This window comes from Centroberyx affinis, unplaced genomic scaffold (assembly GCF_046629955.1).
Source record: "Centroberyx affinis isolate AG114_WGS23_722 - 3 ecotype Tasmania unplaced genomic scaffold, CSIRO-AGI_Caff_v1 ptg001245l_1, whole genome shotgun sequence".
In the NCBI taxonomy this organism is placed as follows: Eukaryota; Metazoa; Chordata; class Actinopteri; order Beryciformes; family Berycidae; genus Centroberyx; species Centroberyx affinis.
The window spans coordinates 271,577-284,975 of NW_027279756.1; the positions used below are offsets into that span (position 1 = coordinate 271,577).

The 13,399-nt window shown below is 44.1% G+C and overlaps 1 protein-coding gene across 1 annotated transcript in view; it reads left to right on the plus strand.

The window, feature by feature from the left end:
• Nucleotides 1–1,677: 1,677 nt before the first annotated feature.
• l1cama (L1 cell adhesion molecule, paralog a) overlaps nt 1,678–13,399 on the plus strand; it is a 46,697-nt gene continuing 34,975 nt past the window's right edge. Inside the window, exon 1 of the mRNA XM_071524861.1 lies at nt 1,678–1,792. The gene's annotated coding sequence lies outside the window, so the exon portion shown is untranslated. The remainder of the gene's footprint in view (nt 1,793–13,399) is intronic.

Below are 13,399 nucleotides of genomic sequence, written 5' to 3' on the forward strand. Positions count from 1 at the left end.
GTCTCAGTGAAGAAAATATGTTATGGGAGAGTGGACTGCCTCCTCTTCTTTTGTGTAAAAATAAAAACAAATATCCAATTCTAGACTGAATTATCTTTCGATTGAGCAGCTGTAACTTTTGTTTCCCCATCTCAACACAGCAGCACCTAACCTCATCATCTCCATCACATGTCCTGCTCTGATCTCGCGGCCGTTCTTTGTCCTCAGTCCTGGCGTCCGTCCAGCCACAGTTTTGCCCCAGACTTCTTTCCAGCCTTTCTTCACCCGTCCAGCTTCATCTGAGGATCATGGCGGAGGTTCAAACCTACCTAAGCCGGTGTCATCATCAATCATAATTCCCATGCCCCGGCCTCTGCTGCCTGCTCCTCTCGCAGCTTTTGTCTGCATGCCTGGCAGATCCTGGGGCACGGCTGGCAGATGGGCATGCTGGCACTCTCAGGTTGGAGAGGCACAGAGAAAAACCATGGTGGCTCAATGAGAATGGGCGGTTTGTGAATGGACATGCTGCTGCCCCATTTACCTGAGAGGCTTTGAATACAGTCTTCAATGTGTTGTGTGTGAGTGTGTATGCATGTCCCCATATCAGTGTCTTTCCGGCCTCAGCCTTTCTTTCTCTTTCTATTTCTCTTTCTCTTTCTGTATTTTCAGGATTAGATCAAAATGCATCTGTATGTGAATGTTTCTGTGTGTGTGTGTGTGTGTGTGTGTGTGATCAGCACCGACCACCCCAAAGCAGAGCGAGTATCATATCATATAGCAGGTCTCTGTCACCATGCATGCCGGATCGCAGTTTATCAACCCTGTAACTGCGCTGCTATCGTGTCACAACACAGCCAGACACCCTCTAGATCACCAGCTCTTCATTACCCTGAAATCAGTGCGTCTGCGTCTCCTCTCCTCAGCCCGCCCCGCAGACACAGATAAAAGACGGCACTAATTCATGACACATTTTTATTCACCAGCGTTACATAACAGTTGCCACACTCATGCCTTTGATTACACTATTATTAACTGAAACCCAGTCGATGTCTTAGTGACAGAATGAATTAATCGAGCTTATGAGACTGGGGCTCAGCAGAGCGTAGAGATTACTGATACAAAACCTTAATAGCTGTCACTTCACCTGTACAGGCTATTAGCTGCCGGCTTGGTGCAGAGGAGAAGGGAGAGGAAACGTTAAAGGGCCATAGGCTGTGTGCTCTGTGCTCAATGCTAATGGGTATATTGTTATGCTGGCTCTGCTTGGTTGAATATAGGAGCAGTTTTAACTGTGCTGTGGCTTTCTGGCATGGGGCTACTGGCTGGAACCTGGCCCTACTAATCCAGCCACAGAGACTGTCTGCAGGGAGGAGGAAGACAAGGAGAGGACAGAGGGAGTGGATAGAGGACGGGGAGGGTGGGAAGAGAATAAAGGAATGGTCAGGATCCACAGAGAGTGAGGCGAAGAGAGGCATATAGGGAGAGAGAGTGAGTGAGCGAGAGAGAGAGAGAGAGAGAGAGAGAGAGAGAGAGAGAGGGAGGGAGGGAGGGAGGGAACAGGGGAGGAGGGAGGCAGGCAGAGAAGAAGGGTGATGTCACCTCTAGCAGGCAGCCAATGAGAGTCAGGGAGGGAGGGAGAGAGAGCGGCTGAGAGAGGGTGTGTTTTTCTATCACTGCAGCATCAGCACAGAGGAGAGGGGCACAATCAATTTGATAGAGAAGAGGAAGAAACGGCACAACTAGATAAGGAGGAAGAAAAAAAAAAAAAGGACGCAAGGAGTTCCCAGAGGAAAGAAGCAGCATCCCCGTGGAGGTAAGAGAGAGGGGCAGCTATCCCTGATGAGATGGACAGTTTGTCATTAACAAGAAAGAGAGAGGCAGAGAGCTGGTGAGCGGATTAATTAGGCTGTTAGGTGGAGGTTGTTATGGAATCACACCTTTGGCACATCTGTACCTCCATTGGCAGCACAAGATGGTAGTCTGGTTCATGTAAATGACTTTGATAGGTTTTTACATGAATGTCACGTCTTTGGCAGTAATGTATTTTTTTCTTCTGTGGTGCGTCGGTGGTTTGGAAAAAGTATCAAATTGCAGCTATTTCAAGGCCCTTTGTAGAAATAATCACTGGAATCTAGAAAGATTTCTTTATTTCAGTGATGGGGGTTGTGGCTGAATATAGTGCATCGTCACGTTGCATTACATTACTTGTGTTGTGAGTTAAATTATGAGTGCTGAAGGCAAGTAGTAACAGATCAGGATAACCTGTTGGTACACAGATTTTTTAGAAAAAGGGTTTTTTGTTATGTGTGCATATATTTTGCTGAGTGAACAGTCAGTGCGTTGCATGCAACAGGGTCTACTCTGATATTAATATTAAATACACAGCAATGCTGTGCGTTGCTGTGCTGCCTCATTGAACACACTGAACACATTACTCCTGAATATTAGAATATTGCCTTAAATGTAAGATTTTACAATATTATTTTCTTGTGTATGACATTCCTGACCTTAGAATTTGTGTTTTAAGTCTTGTGTTTAAAACTAGTTGGAATATTTTATGTGAAAGATTGTGATTGAACGTGATTTTTTGCTTGTTTATATCAGTATCAAAGATGTTTATGTATTGTTTGTCATTGCAAGGTGTATTTAAATGCACTTTAAGTCTGTCACATTGCCATGCATATATTGCAAATATGCATCAACAGCCCTTCTTTACAATTCCTTACCAAATGTGAAAAAATAATTATGCAAATATACTTTAAATCTGTTGCATTACCATGCAGGTATTGCAAATTTCAACTACACATTTTCCTGCCAAGTGTGAGTAATTTCCCATGCAGATAGAATTCTTTTTGCTTTACCTCTCCCTCTCTGCCTCGCTACCTTAGTATAAATCTCCGTTTTCTCCTCCACATTCCCCTCCCCTCCCCCAGCTAATAGCAGAGTGGCTTAATGTTGTTAAGTATAGCCCATGATTGCAATGTGTTGTTACGGTATTCAGTGATGTGGAGGGTGAAGCTCAACTGTGTGGTGGACAGCGCAGCACTGCACATCTCAGTTCTACTCTACTGATCTCATCTCCGACTGCTGCAATAGACCTGTTCTCTTTCCTTGGGCAGACAGAAAGAACTGGGTAACCTTAAACTATGGACTATGGGGGGAAGAAAGAGAGGGAGGGAGGTAGAAAGAGGAGGGGAGGGAAAGAAAGAGAGAGATTTAGATATCAACAGGAGAGAGAGAGAGAGAGATGGAGAGAGAGATGGAGGGAGATATCAGGGGAAGTGAAAATAAGGGTGGGGCAGTGCTCCAAACAGACTGTGGAGGTGTGCCCATGAAAAGAAGAAGCCGCTCACCTGGCTGAACGCCAGCCAGCTGCCTACTGCCTCCCTCTGTAGCCTGTAACACATCTGTTCTACCTGACGGCGCAAAATAGACAACGTTCCACCAATTGTATTAATCACATAGAAAGCCAGAACCAGGCGCTAAAGGCTATGAGTGTTTCAGTCTGCTGGTTATGTATGTGTGTTTGTCTGATGTCTGTGTGTGTGGGCACGTATCATTGTGCAACTGTTTGTGTACGTGTCAGCGGTGTATTTTTGAGTGAACCCACTCCTCTCTCTTGCTCTCTCTCTCTCTCTCGCTCCCTCTCTGTCTCTGTCACTCTCTCTCTGTCTGTCTCTCTCTCTGTCTCTCCCTCTGTCTCCCCCTCTCTCTCTGTCTGTCTCTGTCTAGCTGTCTCTGTCTCTCTCCCTCTCTCTCTCTCTCTCTCTCTCTCTCTCTCTCTCTCTGTCTGTCTGTCTCTGTCTAGCTGTCTCTGTCTCTGTCTCTCTCTCTCTCTCTCTCTCTCTTTCTTCCTCCCTCTCTGTCTCTCCCTCCCTCCATGCCTCGGTAGCCTGCAGCCTGTCCCAGATGAACCGAGTCAAGGGACTGGAGGGGAGGGGAGGCACTGCGCCTGACAATGACTTGTTACCATCTGTACAACATCCATAAACATACTGCACTGCACACATACACACAATAGATCAAGATATAGCTGCTGCTGAAGAGGGTGTGTGTATGTAGGAGTGTGTGATTGTGTGTATGTATGTGTGTGCCTGTGGCAGCAATGCTCCAGAGACCCACTGCTGGCCACATTATCATACTGTTTAATGCAATAGTGTTTGTATGGCAGTGGCAGGCAGCTTGCTAGACTGGTGCTGTAGAGATGTTGTTGTCGGAGGAGCTTTCCAGACCTGAGTGGATGATTACGCCTGCTACAGTATGGCGCAGAGTGTAATCTCCCCTCTGACGCTAGCTGGTTAATTGAGCTGTTCCATCAGAGAGATGGATGGACACAGTGATTTACGGGAGGGGAGAGGGACAGAGAGGTGTGTGAGAAAAAAAAGAGAGAGAAAAAGCTGGGGAAAAAGGTTAGAGCACGATAAAAAAAAAGGTAAAGGATAAGGCATAGAGAGAAGAGGGTGGACTCCCATTTGAAGGGCAAAGCACTTTGCATCCAGTAATGTATATGTAGTGCTATAGGTTTTGTCTGAGAGGAGAGAGAGAGAAGGAGGGATCAACTAGGATAGAGGAAAGGGCAAGGTCACAGGGAGGATGGGCTGGAGAGAGAGCAGAGAAGGAGGAGACCAAGGAAATTAAAGGCGAAAAGAATAAGGGGAGGATTTCTAAATGTATTCACAGATAATAATTGTGATGAATATTGTGAGTAAAACAGAGAGGTGGAGAGCCCCGTAATGTACGGTCATATATTTATGGTTTTGCCCTATTAATTTTTATGGGATGATAATGGCAGAGACTGGCCTGTTTCCAACCTCGTTTTGTCCTCCGGTTGAAGTGGAGAGATTGTGTTGTGTGGGAGGAGAGGGAGTGATCTGCTCTCAATCTGCCAGTTAGGAGGAACTCCAGGGAAGAGCAGCGCTGCGCCGGCCCACTGCACCTCAGCCACCTGTTCTAGCCTCAGGGCACCAGTCATCCTGCTCCCCAAACACACACATACACACACACACACACACGCGCAAACACACATCTGTATAAATGTACCTCTGTCTGCAGATAATACACACACAATTACACACGCCCAAAAACAAGTGCTCTCACAGATACACACAGCAGAACATCCTGTTGCAGTGCACCAAATTAGACATTCTGTAATGTTGCCTCCCCAGCCTTATTACTTAGGCGCCTGCCGCGGATCAAAGACCGCTCCCGACACTTTCCGGAGTTTCAATCATTAAAGCAAAGACGAGGTAAAGGAAGGGTTAAGAGAGTGAACTAACTCTCAGACTGAAGTGTCAACAAAAACAGTTTCATCTCTCTGCTTTCTTTACTGCTCTTTTATCCTCCTTTGAGAATAGCGTTTGTAAAGTTGTAAACTCACAAGCGCAGATTCAAAGGCTTGCGAGTCAACTCCTTTGAGTTTTCTTTTCTCTGTGTGTGTGTGTGTGTGTGTGTGTGTGTGTGTGTGTGTGTGTGTGTGTGTGTGTGTGCGCTTGCATTTGCGTGCTTGTGTGTCTTTAGGATGCTGTCAAGATGGAAAGTCATTTTCCCCCCTGGCTGCGGCTTGGAGGCTGTTTGATTTAGACTGTGCAGATGGGAGTCGGCCCACTGGGTGTCAAGTGGGGGATCGTGCAGACACGCTGTCAGGGTTTGGGTGGAGAATACATTGTGGTGATTTAGAGAGCCAAGGGTCAGATGGATTGACAGGCCAGCCACGGGTACATGATTACAGAGAATAGAGGAGGAGGGAAGGAGGTCTGCAAAAGAGGGGATTGAAATTTGCAGAGGTGAAACGAGGCAGGCAGGGAGGAAGATGTAAAAAGAGAGAAGGGATTGATTTAAAAGACAGCAGGACGGTATGGAGATGGTCGAAAGATACAGAAGATCAGGCTGATGAGACAAGTTAGAGGAGCAGTTTCTGTGAATCACCTTAGCGTGCCAGTCATCACTTAAGGTCCCGTTCTCTCTTCCGAGGGCGAACCTGTCAACTTAGGTAATCCATTCTTCCTTTACTGCCTCATTGTCTCCCTTTTCCCCTTCTCTTCTCATTGTGCGTTTCTTTGGTTTAACATGTCATGTCTGTATTCATGCAGTGGTGGGCAGAGAAGCCCACTCCAGGGCCTTAATCAAAATAATGACTGAGAATCCTATTGGCCTTCCCAGAAAGAGGCCCTTAGACAAAGACTCATAAATCCAACCCAATTATACAATTGAACCTGTGATGAAGAGAAGGGCACAAATAGAGGCATCATATATGGAAATTAAATTAATTTGACAGAGTGAATTACCTTATTACAGCTTTCAGCTGTGATAGTATGAGAGACGAGAAATGAAAGAATTCCCTTGGGTAACAAATATAATATTGCCTGTTAAAATTACAAAACTGGAACCCCATGGAGGTTATTACTTTAAGTCATGAGAGAAATTAATAACTGACAATCCAATAAGTCAAACTAATTTGGATAACACAGATGATGTTGTAGAAAAAAAGCTTCAAATATGGTAAAAACTAAAAAATACAGATTCTGTGTTACTTAAAAAAATCCATATAATCCTGTCATTAGCATGGCTCATAGATTCATACATTTTCTTATCCTATGAATTAAATTTCTTCAGCTCAGTTAATTTAAAACAAAGAACCAAGCAGGAAACCAAAAAACCACTGAAGCTACAGATAAGAATGAATAAGATGAGAAACTCAGAGTCTGACCTCTTTGCTTTCATTGACCTTGATGCCTCCTCTTCTTTTTCTGCCTCTCTGACAAAATGATGTCTTTGTCTGGGCAACAGAGAGAAATCCCCTGCTCCGTCACTCCAACTGACCAGAAGTCAGCTCCATCAAAGAGGCTTTATTGTCCAAATCAGTGACTAAAATTAGACTCAATTGACCCTCTATACAGTATGCTCCCTAACTGCACATGTGTCTCTATGAAGTGTTCTGTTGTCTGTTGACACTGTGTGTGTGTGCGCGTGTGTGCGTGTGTGCCCCCATAGAGGCATTTGAGTCGTCATTGTGACTAAGTATCAGACGGCCTCATGAATGGATGGATTGAAAATGAATTACCGTATATACTAAATAACAAGAACTGTTGGGTTATTGGCTTTCATTTGTGAAAGTTACTGCAAAATGTCAGATGGCCTCATGACTGAAATACAGTAAGGGACAATGACAATTTGGTTTATTGTAGGGCTGGGCGATAATTCAATATTTCTTTCAGAGGAATCATATCGAGATGATATGAAGATATTTTAATATCGTGACACACATTTCTGCTGTCTAAATTGATGATGACAAGCAAATTTTACTTAAAAACTCTGATAAAATGAGGTATGGTAGGAATATTATTTGAAAATTTCAGTTTTGTTTGACACCACACCTAACATCACCATTCGGTTCAATGAGATGGACATTAATTCGATTATTTAACGTGATTTTGCGTACATGAACCATATCGTAATATATATTGATATCGAGAAAAATCCTTATGATTATCATGATATTGATTTCAACCATATCGCCCAGCCCTAGTTTATTGGCTTTTGTGTAAAAATATCTCTAAAATTAGGCCATTTACTATCTTTTTCTGATTGAGAGAAAGTTATTTATGCTTTTATTTCACACCTCTCTTTATTCCTTCATTAACTGTAAAACACTTTCTCATGCGCAGTTAGTTCAGAATATACTGTAGAAGCTCATTTTAACTAGGAGGAAAGATAATGGTCATATAATTGAGAACAAATTTTGAGATTTGATTTATTACTACCTATATACAGAAGCATTGGCTGTACAAACTGTTAGGGAACACAAATCACACAGAGACAAGGCTTCTCAAAATAATGAAAAAAACATACGAAAGGATTTACCCTCCATTTCTCACAGCAGTTGCCACCGTTGATAAATCCTTGTACTTTGACTCTTTGGTGTCGTCGTTAACCATTGGCTGTCTGAGTTGTTGCCATGACACTACCCACGCCACGCCCTGTAGGAGCTGTGAGTTAGAAATCTTTGTCAATGCAACATTTGATGAAAGTGTAGAGCTTTGGAATGTTTACAGAACATTTCACATTTTTGTGTAAGACAGTGAAATTATAAGTCATCTCGGCCACGTTTCTGTACATGATGGGGGCTAAAACTTGTGTGGTTCAGATTTCAAACAAACAAACAAAATCAAGAGGAAGGTGAGATAATTATTCGATGTGGCAGAGCTTGGAAAAACGGACTGAATGTTGTTAAATTGATGCAGCTGTGGATGATGCCCTCAACGATTGGATTGTGTTTGGTCTGAAGAGGCGAGGCCATATTAAAACACTTGCTTACTCAAGACAATCACACTAACGACAGCCGCAGAGATTACTGTATTGATGAACCAAGTAGCAAAGGAACTGCAGCAGCCTGGAATGTTACCGCTGCAGAAAACTGAGGCACCGCCCATCATCTTAATGTTGGGGGAAAAGAGCTTGTATGACACATCCGTGACAAGAAAGGACACTGGGAGTTGCAAATGTAAAGGAGGGAAATAAACCAAGGACACTCACAAAGAATAATCATTCAAGGGAAAAAAAAAACACTGCATAGAGGGAAGCTAGGTAACAGCAACACAAACCCAGAAGACACATTACTTACCAAGGAGCCTCCGCAGCATTATTGGAACGAAAGCCAATCAGAATGGAGGTCACGGCCAGTGCAGCTGTCTGGCTCATTTCAGAGAAACTATTTAAGAAGAAGCTGAGCCACCTGCACAAATGCCTGGAGATGGTAAAATTGTAATATATACAGGTGAGACTTTTTGCCATGGCTTGAATGGCAAAGGCAAGGAGAGCTAAATGAACAATATGCTAATACACAACAATATGCTTTCTGTCTAGATTTCAAGGTGACCAGTCTAGATCAGTCTAGCAGCTAGCAATTTAGCAAGCTAGTGATGCGAGTTGCTCAGTACAAATTGTTTGGTGTGGCTCATGGAGAGAAACCAGACCTGTCTGCAGATGCATGTTAAGAAGTCGCAAAAGTATTTTACCACCACAACTCACCAGAGGATCTATAGATACTGACACTTGATGTTTGGGATAACCTAGTCTGCAGTGTGTCAAAAGGTTATCGATCAAGTCCTCCTGCTAACTCCTGCTAACTCCTGCTAACTGCATGACATCCTGGCACCAGAAAATAAACAACCAACACCAACTCTTTACAAGGCACAGGGAAGACTGAAAGAGAATGACGTACGTATTCGTCTGGACAAGTGGGACTTTTCAATCTTTGTGATGCACAGGTATTCATTTTCCCAGCTGTTTCACTCTCAGTATATTGCCGTTTCGGTACTATAGACTATAGCGCTACTCATTTATGCTAGCTAGATTTGATGTAATGTGTCATTCTTGAAATGAGTTCTCATCAGCCAAATCACTATCCTATGCATCCTCGATATTTTATGGTTAGCAAGTAAACTTCCAAGATCTTTATCCGTCCTCCTTCCTTGCTGTTCTTTTGTTTTGGACTCATACTGCGGCTGTTAGACATCACGTCAGATGCCCCTGCTTTGCCTGAGCGACAGCCTTGCTGCTTCCTCCTACTAATGGATTTGCTCAACAGCCGTCTCTCTTGTCCTTGACGGAGTTGCCCTACTCCATAAAGCACCGGCCCTACAACATCTTTATGTCTGTGCGCTGACTGTTTCTGCTGAACTGCTTCTCTTGGGTTCTGTTTTCTCCCACTGATACAGCGGGTGCTACACTCCTGCAGTGTTCCCTCTACGCAGTTTAGCTCCTCTGTTTGGTTAGACAAAGGTAGTTCGGGGCCCTCGATGCCTCTCACTTCCTCCTGCCTTAGCTTGTGAATCTGTTCCTTGTCATTGTAAGTTGCATCATCCCGCTCTCCTAAGTTTTTGACAGGCTTCTCCAGAACTGTTGGTTGAACCTTTTGTTTGCCAGTTTCCCCTTGACAATGCTCCTCGACTTCCTCGGCGTAACTTTTTATCTCAGCCCAGTTTTTTTTTTTCCCAGCGCACACTTACTTTCCACACTGACACCTACCATACTGTTTACCAACTACTGTCTTCTGACCTAGGGTGACCACATTTTCAAACCTCCAAACCGGGACCCTTAAGTGTACGGCACGTTCATGCACGAACACATGTATGCGCTTGTGCACGCACCATAGGCGTTTTCATCAGGATGGGGGACAATTATTTCAGCACTTAGCACACCTAGTGACTGCACCTTTCAACACCATGGACAGTGCCTCAGCAAACGAAAAATGATGTTTTATCTCCAAAAATCCACCAAAACATAGTTTATGTGGTGCATTGTTTATGTTTTTTGATTGGGTTAGGTAATAATGAGCGGGACAGAACATGATAAACGTCTATGTAAGTGCTGAAAACAAATATAATACTATTATTATTATTTTAATTGTGGTGAAAACTGGGACAATTTTGTAGTGAATGTTGAAAACTGGGACATTTTAGTGTTTTACAGATATTTGTCGGGACTCGGGACACCCATCTTGAAACTGGGACAATCCCGGACAAACCGGGATGTCTGGTCACCGTATTCTGACCTCCATTTTTGGTACGCATACCACCTCTAACAGCCAGCAGAATGCAGTGCTGGGTGCTTCTTACAATCAAATACCACAGGTCAGAAGCACATGCTAATGCCCCTGGCTTGTCACAGCTTCCGCCAGATACCCTCCTCCATTGTACTTCGACATGATGGAGATAAATCCAATAAAAGAAGATCTAACCCAGTGAACAGAGCTTGACCCTATCATGAGGGGGTGATGTCTCAACATGGCACAGGCACACAACCGTATTTACAACCTCGTCTTTTGCAGAGGAGGGATTTGACAGTGACGGCCGAATGCCTCCTGGTGTATGCGTTTTACTGCTTCACCAAAGCTGAGGACGTTCGGGGCACTAGGGCATCATCAGGATCAAATAGTTGACACATAGCTCTTTCCGGTGGCCTGGACTAGGTCACAATATTGAAGATAAAGCCAAAGCATCAGGAACACATAGAGTCTGACACCCCTACACCTCTGGGACTGGCCAATGAACCACTGGCGGCAAGTGCACCTGAATTTTACAGCAGCTTACCCTCAATGTCAAGATAACACTCCCCTGGAAATCCAATCTGGCAACATTGTGCTTCAGTTGTAGACCGACTTATCAGACTGGGTCTATAAATTGCGGTGATAAGAAGGGAAGTAGTGCGTAGTATGTTCGAGAAGAGGACTTAGCCAAGAGACAAATAGAGTCAGGAAGGGAGACAGAAGCTGTCTGTTGGACTCACTGAGGCATTAGAGTAAGTGTGCTGAATTGAGAGTGACTGCTTGACACTGAATGTCTGGCGCCAATGATTCACTCACATGCAGAACAGTTGCAGCACAGACTATATGGTTTGATCTTGTCGTCAGTCCAGCTGAAGGCTTATTTTGAGTGTTTATATTTGCGTGTATTGATTTTGTTTCGGTCAGGCCTCCCACACCCTTTACCTACACTTCATGTGAATCGACCGTAACTGGAATAGATGGGGCGTGAAACACGAGCGCCCATGCACACACTCGACACCGGATCCTCAAGTATTTTGCAGGTGTAGAAAGTAAACAGGCTGTCTGTACTTCTCTCCTCTCTGTGTCTCTGTGGTGTTGTGACTGTAGTTTCCAGCGGGCGCTTTATCTGCTGTGTCAGCCATGATATATTCATTAGGGCTGGATTACAGAGAGTGGGAGGGGATCAGGTTTTGAGTGGGTTGTAATCCCCATACACTGGCCTAATTTAATCTCACCTACTGTGCCATCCTATTACACACTACACCCACCACAAACACACACAGACACTGGCTGGAGGAGAGGTGATGAGGGGGGCGCCCGGGTGCAAGAGGGTAACATGGGACAAGAGGCATGGAGAGAAAGGAGGGAGGATGGTAGGAAAAGAGCTGGAGAATGGGAGAATTCATTAGGAACAGCGGGGGAGAATTTCAAGTACAGAGAGAGAAAGAGAGAAAATGGCAAGGATTAGGTAAGGAGAGAGAAGGCTAGAGAAAGAGAAGAGTGCATACAGGTAAACATGTTTTTGTTCATGGGTAACGTGTTGCCTCTGTTTCTCTCTCTTCTCAGTAAGCTACCACCTCCTTCAGAAGGCATTTTAGGACTTAATCAATCCTGTCTGTGGTATGGGTTGATATATCGCTGTTGTTGGGTAAAAACCTTGTGTCTCCAAAATGTAAACTTTTCAGGAACTAAGAAAAACAGCCCTGCTTTCAGCTTGATCCATGCATTTTTCAGTTTTTCCAATGGGTTTTTGAAGGTTTTTATAAACCCAAAGGTGTATTTTACTTGCCATGTATTTGCTCATATGATCTGCTGTGGTTCAAAGGTACCATCTATCACACTTGTTCGGCATTATTGGATTGAATAGAAAAAATAAAATAAAATAGTAATTGATAATTGAAATAAGTTAACCCTGCGATGAAAAACCTTTGTCACTGAATGATTACTTACAATTTTTATGGCCATTTTAGGGAGACTGAACAATGAGGCATGGCTTTATATAACCCATTCTGCCATGTATAAACACGTTTATGGCCTACATCCCTCTCATCATCCATCCTCATCAGCTCATAGCCGAGTATAGCCAGAATGAATGAGGTCACGCTGCCAGCCGCACACACCGCGCATCTACCTGAGATGGATGTTGTCCATGTGTGTGTGCTTGTTTTTCGTTCGTGGATGTGGGTTTTGTGCTTTTCCATCAGCAAATTGGTGTTGCTTGAATTTGGCTCTTGGACTTAATCAGGGGTAATTGGGCATGGAGCCATTGAGAGCCTCATGCAGGGTCTAAGCTGGAATAATGAAACTCTGTATCTCTGTATCTGTATCTAGCTTTAAAAATCATGCTCCGCTACACAGCAGGAACAATTGAACTGTAACACAACTTTGTGTTTGTGGCCACACTTTTGTGGGGTGTAGTTCTGGTAAAGTAGTGATGTTTTTTTTGTTTTCATAGATTGTTGAACTCAGCTCGTGACTTGAACTTGCTGCTGCAAGGTGAAAAAGCTACTTTGCTACTGGACTGGAGGGCGAGGGGGTGAGGAGACGGCTGAATGAAGTGGGAGGAATCGATGAAGAGAGACGGGGTGAGGCTAGCAGTTAATACGAGGAAAAGAAAAGAAGCGCAGCCCCCAAGAGAAAACACAGGAGCAACAAAAAAGAAAATAGATTTATTCAGGGGTGCAGATGTCACATGGGGTGGGGGGAAGGAGGGAGATGAAGGGAAAGGGAACAAACCCCATCGAGATAAAGAGAGAGGGGAGAGAGAATAGACAGAGGGTCCGGACATTGTTAACGAGCTTAACGAGGTAATTATACACATAAGCAGAGATCTCATCCTCCAGGCCTTACATGGTTGGGTGGGGCAGGGGAGGA